Below are 10190 nucleotides of genomic sequence, written 5' to 3' on the forward strand. Positions count from 1 at the left end.
GAATGAAGAGATTCATTTATCCAACAAAATAAAGAAAAAGAATTAATATAACTATATAAATAATTGATAAACATTAAACTAGGTTACACCCATAAACATCAAAATTATTTTATTATACATTTCACATTATTAAAATTGAGAAAAAATAATAAGTAGTGATTACACCTAAAAACATAAGGAATAGAAAATTTAAAATACTATATCCAAAAACATAATCAGTAAATACTAGATTTCTTATTTCTAAAAAGAATATTAAATCAAAATTATTTGAAAAAAAGAAAAGAGGAAAAGAAAAAAGTAATTTTCTATTTTACGAATTATTCGATTTGACAAATTGATTTGTACACAAAAATAGTTCTTAAAAACATCTTTACTAGTTACTCAATTTCACAAAGTGATTTGTACACCAAAAATACTTCTTAAAAACATCTTTAGATGGGATTGATGTTTCGAATGCGGGAGAGGGTACTCGTTTGAGGATCTCGTTGGAATTGGGATCTTGCTTGAACCTTTGGATAGATGGTTACCATTTTCGCCTTTAAAATCCAGGAGACGACCTTTTGGGGAACTATGGTATCGCCATTGTTAATCTTGAGCCTTTTGAAATAGTCAATTTGAGTAGTGTACAATGATTCTTTAGGGATGATACAATTATTCTTTGTTTATAAGGACTCATAACTTTCCATTTGATGGTGGATAACCACTATAGTTAAAAAATTCAAGAAACATGTTTCACATATATCACACTGACATCATCCATACCGACCCTCTGTGTTCAGCATTTTCCAACTAGCTGCATTTTCCAATTAGGTGCAGCTTACAAGTTGGGCTTTGACATCATCCATACCGACCCTCTGTGTTCAGCATTTTCCAACTAGCTGCATTTTCCAATTAGGTGCAGCTTACAAGTTGGGCGTTGGGTAAGGATTCCCGCATGTTATTTCAGTAAACTTAAATTGAACGAAAAGTGTCCAAAACAGATCAGTAACTTTACCAATTCTTAAAATAATCATAACTAAACTTCCACGATCTTTGCGTTGCCCATCGAAAACGTCTAAAAAAAATACCACTGGACCAATAATATGTTAGTGATATTTTATGTGTTAGTGATATTTTAGTAGCAATAAATGGAAATGGAAGATTTTATCTTCATAATTTTAAATAATAGTTGTTTTGAAAATAAATTTGATTCAGCTTAAAATATGGGTATATCACTGGACCAATAATGTTAGTACATAATGAATTTAATAATACCGAAGCTAAAAAGTACATTGGAATATAATATTTCAATTCGATGTGAACGTAACTGTTCGTGGAAGATAGTTGAAAACAAAAGCCGTGACCTCGTGAAAATGAATGAAATTATTGGGGGCGACACCGGAACGGAAACTAAAATGCGAGACTGCACGATCGTTTTATTATATTATATTATATTATATGAAGGATTTAGATAGTGACGGGTGAGAATAGCACAACATGAGAGAGAAATAAACATAAAGAGAGGAGATAGGAGATGCGTATTGCGCAGTGCAGTGAGGTGCAGTTGGGGAGAAGACTTTGAATATATAACTAAACTAGAAGCTGTACTGCTCGTAGCGGATGAAACAGTCGGTTAGCTGAACTCTAGCACCGATGGCGTTACCGCAAATGTTCCAGATGCGGCCGCCAAGGTTTTGAAGGCAGGCGGTGCAATCAGACTGAGAGATTCCCTGATTGCAAACCCCACGCCCATAGGCGGTGGGTGAACCTGCTCGCGATGCTTTGTAGTCGTAACCGCTGAAGGCAGTGTTTCCCTCTAGATCTACGAGGAGGGATCCGAGAGTACTATAAAATGAACTTCCGCTTGGGATCTTCTGCGTGTTACACGCAGATGATACGAAGTTTGTGTTGGGCGTGCCTACAGCACTGCCAACAACCAGTGCAGCTACTACCATTACTGCCAATGCAAAAGGCGCAAATGAGTACCTCATCGACATGGCTGGCTGGGTGGAATGATATATGTATAAACTCTACTCCGACAACGAGAAATGAAATGGAAATGGCAGGTGGAATGATATATAACCTCTATTAATGCTGCCTCTTGCGATGCTTGTCAATGTGTGGTTGCAGCCTCCATTTATAGGCTTGGTGGGGATGGCTGTGGGTAGCATTATAGATAACATCTGTGTGTGCGGGACACCAGTGGACCGGGACGCACGTGGTTAGTATAAGGGAATGCACGACTAGGTTTAGCCGCCTCTCCTGACTAAGACCGTTTCCCCCCTCATGTGTGGCGCACTCCATGTGGGGGCAGTCCATGTGGGTCTATAATAAAACTAACCGGGGATAGGCGTGCTATTTTGAGATCGGTTTTTCATAATTATTAAAAAATTAAGTGGTTGGTTGGTAGGGATTTAGACTATAGGAGAGGAGAGTTCTATATAATAAGAGAGAGTTGTAATTCGTTCCTTACATTATTTGATAGCCTGAAGTATATATGAGATGTCAATTAAAAAAAAAAACTATTAATAATTATGAAGTTAATCTATATAGATATATTTTATATAATATATAAAATAAATGGAAACTAATTAAAATATTTTATTAATGCCTTGCTTAAGATGAAGAAAATAGGTTATTTCTTTCATAATGACATCCATGATGAGAGTGAAATTGTCACCAAATGTTGCCAAAAGATGTAAGTAGAATTTTGCATCTTAGTTAAAGAAGGTGTCTCACGAATTGTATCATTGACATGACACGAGTATCCACAATATGAGGTTCTCTCGTTTTTGTTGTTTTGTGTAGTTGCCAAAGAATGCACTCAAGAGATAGCAAAAACCTCTATCCTTATCAATTATTCACTAGAAGATCTTGATTTGGTCTTTTCTTTAAACAACCATATGTCTTTGCACTAGCAACACTTGTGTTTGAAGTGTTTTCCTAATTGAATGATTGGAATCTATCCACACCCTATTTGTATATGCCAACTTTATTTTGGATTCAAGTTTTCTTGCAATTAATATATCTCTCTTAGGTGTCATTCCCATCCATTTACATTGTTCCCCCAATTCAAACTCTAGCAAACATTTGTCCATCTTCATTTTCTGAACACAATGTATTTGTACATGTATTTGATGAGGTTTATTCATGGCCCTTTAAACCTTGATGATGTCCCTCTTTTCTCTTTTTTCTCACTTCAATTTGCTGAAACTTATATCGAACGAATTTTGGTGAGAGTTTCTTTTGAAGTGCAATTGATAAATTGCAGTGATGTGAACAAATATGCTTGCGAAGAAAATATTTTCTACTTGAAAAGTACTATTTTCTCCTTGAGATGTAAGGTACGCATCAGTTTTCAATGGCACCCAATTTGATTTAATGACTTATAAAAAATTCCCATCAAAATTATTAAACATATCTGTCTAGAGAAAAATGAGAGTAACCTAGAGTAACCAGTGTGGATTATGTGCTTAGAGTAGAGCATATAATATTACCCTGAACAAATAAAAACCTTAAATCAATTTGTGCCTCCCCATTGATTGGCATTGGCCTGAGACTTAGACTCACCTGAGCGGCGGTTGCTACCTCTCAAAACTTTCTTTAAGATATGCAACTAGTTGTACCGTGTTATCAACGAGAGGCGATACCTCTCCGCTTTATTACCCCATCTCAAATTTTTATTTTGCACATGAATGAGAAACAAAATGGGTAATTAATATTTTTTTTGTTCTTTTTCTCCACTCAACTTGTAATTTTTGAAATTTCAGTTTCCATGGGTGATATTGACAAAGCAAAAATTGGCAATTTTGTTTTTCATAAATGGGTTTAGTCCACATCTTCAAAAAGAGTGAAACAAATCTCCCTTAGCAATATTTTGATTTGAAGTTTCATGGATATTCCAACTTCCCTTTTTCTTACAAATTCCTAACATCATTGAAGCTCCACTGGTTTTTTTCACATGGATGCATCTCTACTTCAATGGTTTTAGATGCCTTGTAACTTATTCTTTGTCATTCATCTCTACAAATGATAATATACTTTAGCACCTTGTATAAAAATTCCCTCTTCTTGAAAATTTGATAGTTCAAAACTATACAAGGATGAGAAATGTGAAGATTTATGCAGCCAATCTCAAGTGTATGGATTTCACTAGGGTTGAGCATGAAATCTCGGCGATAGTGAACTGTCCAAAGCTGGTAAAGGTCATAGTGCATAAGTTTCCTATGATGTAAACATTGGAGCTCAAGTCCTGTGGGTCTCTGCATCTATCCATGAAGAAGCTTCATGTATTTAAAGGATTTTCTGCTACAAACTCACTGAGCAAAGTTTCGCTCCATGGGCGCGTAGACAAGCTCTTTCTCTCATAGTTCTGGAAAGTTTGGTCTATCATCAAAAAGTCTCAATAGAAAGAAAATGTTTTAAAGTTAGTAATTGTCTTACTTTTAGCATCATGTTAATAGTGTTTTGAACACCATAATTGTATTATATAGGGAGATTTATCATACCAAGTTTGGGTTACAGAACCACACAGTAAGACTAGGGGCATTAAGTTTAACCCTTTCACTCAATAGTTTGAAAGTGGCTTGCATGAAAGTTTCAAAATTTGGTAACAAGCAAATTTCTTTTGTACGTTCCCTATTGAGAAGAGTTTTCCTCTGCTGCAAATAATGAAACTTACACTGCCAAGATGATCTATATTCACTCATGAGAAGAGCTACTTAAAACAATTTCTGGTTTTGAAAAGACCTATTGAAGAAAGCGTGTATATATCAGAAGAACATAGAGAATGCTACCATAGATGTATTGGAGATAACTTATAGTTGATTAATGATTGAATTTGTAATTGAACAAGGCATACTTCATGAGGTACTTCTATTTAATACCTCTCTGCTTATTTTCTCTACTGAAGGTAGATTGAGTACGTCTTGTGTTAACTCTTATGCATTTTCCTAGTGATTGGTCTTTTGTACTCCTCATCATAGATAGGTGGGTTTTGAAACAAATTGAAAAGAGAGAAAATACGTTGGCATATTTGCATATTGAACTAAGTGAAAGGGGATTTTCTGAGATATGAAAATGTAAGCCCCTCCTTAGCATACAAAGGATCTAAGAAATACCCTGATTTACTTGAACATCAACAAAGGAACTGACCATAACTGCATGAAGTGTCACTTGAAATTTTGCAGATTGGAATCTTGATTTAGAACTTCAAAATTGTTCTCGAATGTTGATATGCCTTCGCATAATGTGTCTCATTGAATTGTTTCTTAAGACATTATATAGTGTCAATTAATTTTCTCTTCATGGGCTGGTAGACAAGCTCACTAAGGAAAGTTTCTCTTCATGGGCTGGTAGACAAGCTCCTTCTCTCATAGTTCTGGAAAGTTTGGTCTCTCATAAAAAAGTCTCAATAGAAAGTAGATGTTTTAAAGTTAGTACTTGTCTTACGTCTTACTTTTAGCATCATGCTAATAGTGTTTTGAACACCATAATTTTATTATATGGAGATTTATCATACCAAGTTTGGATTACAAACCACACAGTAAGACTAGAGGCATTAAGTTTAACCCTCTCACTCAATAGTTTCAAGGTGGCTTGCATGAATGTTTCAAAATGTGATAAGAAGTAAATTTCTTTGGTAGGTTTCATATTCACAAGAGTTTTCCTTTGCTGCAAATAATGACAAGTACACTACCAAGATGCTCTATAATTACCCATGAGAAGAGCTTCTTAAAACAATTTCTGGTTTTGAAAAGACCTAGTGAAGAAAGCGTGTATATATCAGAAGAACATGAAGATAGCTACAATAGATGTATTGGAGATACTTTATAGCTTATTAATGCTTGAATTTGTAATTGAACAAGTCGTACTTCATGAGGTACTTCTATTTAATACTTCTCTACTTATTTTCTCTACTAACGGTAGATTGAGTCTATCTTGTGTTAACTCTTATGCTTTTTCCTCGTGATTGGTCTTTTGTACTCCTCATCATATATTGGCTAATCATTCAATTTTATGTGACTCGTGGTCAGAGTCTTCAAGCTGAAAACATTCTATGAAAGTAGCCCCTGATGAAAAGTAAAAAAATGTCTTCCAAAATGTATCCCTGATCTTGTTCAGTTAATTCCAACATGACCACCTGTAGGAGTTGAGCATGAGTCGAACTGTGAATAAGTCACACGTCTATTGAATACTTTTCTATTTATTTTCTCTTCTAAAGGTAGACTAATTTTCTATTCCATAACTCTTATGCACTTTCCTCATCACAGACGGCTAACTATCCAGGCTTATCCGTCAAGTCATGGTTGGAGTCTTTAGGATGTAGAATTCCTATGAAAGTTGAATCCAATTAAGAATCATATTCAATTATGATGAAGGCGGAGTTCAATGAGGAGCAGGGCTAAATTCTAATGAATGCAAACATTGGACTTCTAAATAAATGTATAATCCTCTAACTTGGGTATTTATTTTCTCTTTTGAAGGCACACTAAATTTATCCTTGGTGTGTCAATATTCGATAGCAAGTCGATTCCAAATTTCATTAATTGAATAAAATATTGCAAGAGGAGAACATGAAAATGGATACAAACAACAACAAATCAAATCCTTTAGAATCCTAGGGAGAAGTATAAATAATCTAGCTAAAAGAATACAAACACTTTTTCTTCCATATTTTCACATTCTCTAAATTATGCAATGCACAAAATCTTGGGAAGAGGAAGAAAAAGGCAGGGAATATCAATTATTGTGACTACTAATCTTGTCCACATGAGTGGTTGAATCCCATTCTTCTTACATTCGTTTGTTGTATTGTTACAATAAGTATTAGTGCATAAAGCTAAATGGAAGATATTCATGCAACCAAAGTCTATGCTTGTGACACTCAGTCACTATATTAAAACTATGCAACACATAACATTAGCACATCTGTGACAAATTAACAATTAACACACGAATACTTGTCAAAAGTTTACACTCAATCACAATACTAAAACTATGCAACAACTAATATTAGCAAGTTTGTGACACCCCTAGTATTCATATATTATGCATATAAATTCATTATTTAAAAATGTATTAATCTATGACGAAGATGGGAATGGGACCATTAATTGGATCTTGGTCACATTGGTCATAGCATATGACATAGGTCAATACATCACCATACGATAGTGTCCTTCAATTTGTTTCTTTCAATAATCTCAATAGAGGTAAGGGAAGCATTCATTTACTTAGTATCATCGCCTACAACTATAATATGCATACATAGGTGGCAACTTGAGGATGTGAATGAGATTTGGGATCTTGCTAATGTGCTCAACCTATGTGTCAAGTCTTGGATAGATGAAAAAGACGACTCGAGGCAGGTTTTGCAACAAATTGAAAAGGGAGAAAAGACCTTCCCAGATTTGCATATTGAACTAAGTGAAAGGGGATTTTGTGAGATATGAAAATCTAAGCCACTCCTTAGCATGCAAAGGATCTAAGATATACCCTAATGTACTTGAACATCAACAAATGAACTCACCATAACTACACGAAGTGTCACTTAAAATTTTGCAGATTGGAATCTTGATTTAGAACTTGAAAATTGTTCTCGAATGTTGAGATGCCTTGGCATAATGTGTCTCATTGAATTGTTTCTTAAGACCTTATACTGTGTCAATGAGCTTAGAAATTTTCCAATTTATAGCACATTTGACATTTGTACGCTACCAGTTACCTTTTGGGGTTTAAGTATTTGTTGTGGACTTGGTACGTTTTACCTTATTGTAATTTACATTACAATTAAATGACAAGCTTTGTACATTCTCCAACAAATCGATGTCATGATGTGTCATGCCCATTAATCAAGAGTCAATTTCCTCTAAATAACATTCAGTTGAATAGTGTGGCATAAATAGCTCTTTCAAAAACACTTGGTCGTCATTATCTCACATTGCTATAAAGGGTCACTATTAAAAGGAAAAACAAATGGGAAAAATGAATTCATTGAGGAAAGCTTTGAGAAATGAACATCTTTACTAGATTGAGTGAAATTTTAAGTATATGCCCAAGGATTGGCTCAACTTGTCAAGTCCCTTTACTTAAGCATTTCTGCTATTGAGAGGTATCAAGTTCAATTTCTCTCAACACTCTTGGGGTCAGGCTCTATGTTTGGGCTGATGGGAAGTCATCCCAGGTGGTTCTACCTTGAACAATAGTCCATGGAAGTAGAAATTCACCAATATCTAGAAATCATGGATGACATAGTACAATAAAAGTTTAAGTATAGAGAAACAGCTTGTTATTTAAGCAAATAATCTGACCTCCAGCATTCGCTACATCCTATATGGAAGAACCAAAATGACATATTGTTATACATCTGGTCATTAAGATAAAAAGAAAAGTATGTTAGCATGTGAAAGGCCAACGCTAATTCAATTAAGAAATCAAAATACAACGTAAAATATTCAAAAGTAGAAGAAAAATGCACTACATTATGTTTCTAACCTTCCCAAAGTTGGAGAGATAGAGGAGAAGCTGAAAATACTATATCAATACCAAGAGAGACAAACCTTCTAATACAAAAAGATGATGAAGTAGGAGAATTGTCTTGCATGAAGACACATGGATAGTAAATCGTGGAAGATGAAGCTACCAATTGCTAGCTTGTTAGAGAGAGCACAATAATAGAGGAATGGTGTTAATCCCAATGATGATCATGCTTATAGGTTGTTTGACTTGTATGGAATAATTTCCTTATTATTTTAATGCTACCTTGTTGTGAATCTTTTGTGGTGGGTAGCCATTTCATGATTTTGCTATGCTAGAGTTTGGAGATGGGGGGATTGTAACAATTTTGTGATAAATTTAGTCATATTTATTTCATTTATTCAATATCTGTATTACCTTCCAAAATTGTGTGATTGCAATTTTGATTTTTCATCTTGCACTATCTTCATGATTAAGTAAATTTCACGATTTCTTGTTCATGTTAATTTGATATAACATAGAATTTAAATTATTAAGTGATCTAATATGAAACTTTAACATAATAAACATATATTTGTATTATATAAGTTATTGTAAAAGGTTATTTTCAGATCTAGTACATGGTTGGAGAAGTGTGCCCTTTAAATTAAGTATGTTTGGAGATCAGTATACCATGAATATATAAATTTAAAACATACATACATGAAAATTCAAAGTAGAGACATAACATTTTGAATAAAATAAACAAACAATTCAATGGTGGTGTCCCCATGCATTAAAATAATATTAGTCACATGTAACAATAAGAATCAAATGCTCATTTGCGTCATATATGCATGGAAATTAATAGAATAACAATCCACATACCTAAATATAGTTTATATAAGGCTGAACATGTCATGATACCTATCTTGTAGCTACTTGATCAAATTCATGTAAGTAATCTAGATAAGCTCTATTGGAAATAGTTTCCACCAGTCTCATGTGGTCAAAATGAGGTAGGAAGTATTGTACCTTGTGGAAGCTCCTTCAACAAAGGTCTTGCAGTTGCATGTTTGTACCAATGATTAAGTGTGTAGAGTGATATCCCATTGCACCTTGCCTATAATCGATGAACACATAACTATCGTTATTTCTTGGATTTCCATCTAGTGTATATTCTCTCTTAACAACCATCTATCCAATTGGAAAACCAATGGATTCATAAACATTTAATGATGTAGTGAGAGTTTTCTTCCAAATAATTATCCAAATTTACAAGTATTAACTATATTTTACTTAATTAGATAATCAAGTGAAATATTTAATATCAACTATATCTTATTTATGTATATAAATAAGTTAAATTATATTAAAAACATAGATTTATATTATTTGCGATTTATAAAGTGTGGAGAGATAATTTTATAAGATATAAATCTCATTTTGAGTGGAAATTTGAGAAAAATGTTTGCACGCAAATAAATTTGATTCAACTTAAATTTTGTTATATCCAAAATTAAGATAGATATTTACTGTTTTTTCACACACACACACACAGACATATCCTGTAGGGTAAAAATTGGTGACATCGGGGGAAGTCATACAGGTGTCACATGAATTTTCCTATTGAAATGTTGAATCCTCAAGGAATATTCTATGTAGTTCTCATTATCATATTCATTTCAGATTGTTTTTTATTGGTAGAAAGCTTTCTAGTTTAAGAAATCTCCTACATTTTACTCCTCCTTTGG

General features: G+C 33.7%; 1 pseudogene; it reads right to left on the bottom strand.

The window, feature by feature from the left end:
* Positions 1–1410: 1410 nt before the first annotated feature.
* LOC149176670 (antifungal protein ginkbilobin-like protein pseudogene) lies at positions 1411–2050 on the bottom strand (annotated as a pseudogene).
* Between the last annotated feature and the right edge of the window lie 8140 nt (positions 2051–10190).

Source organism: Pinus tabuliformis, chromosome 4_1 (genome assembly GCF_031772625.1).
Source record: "Pinus tabuliformis cultivar Carrire ecotype Pingquan chromosome 4_1, CPIR1, whole genome shotgun sequence".
Taxonomy (NCBI): Eukaryota; Viridiplantae; Streptophyta; class Pinopsida; order Pinales; family Pinaceae; genus Pinus; species Pinus tabuliformis.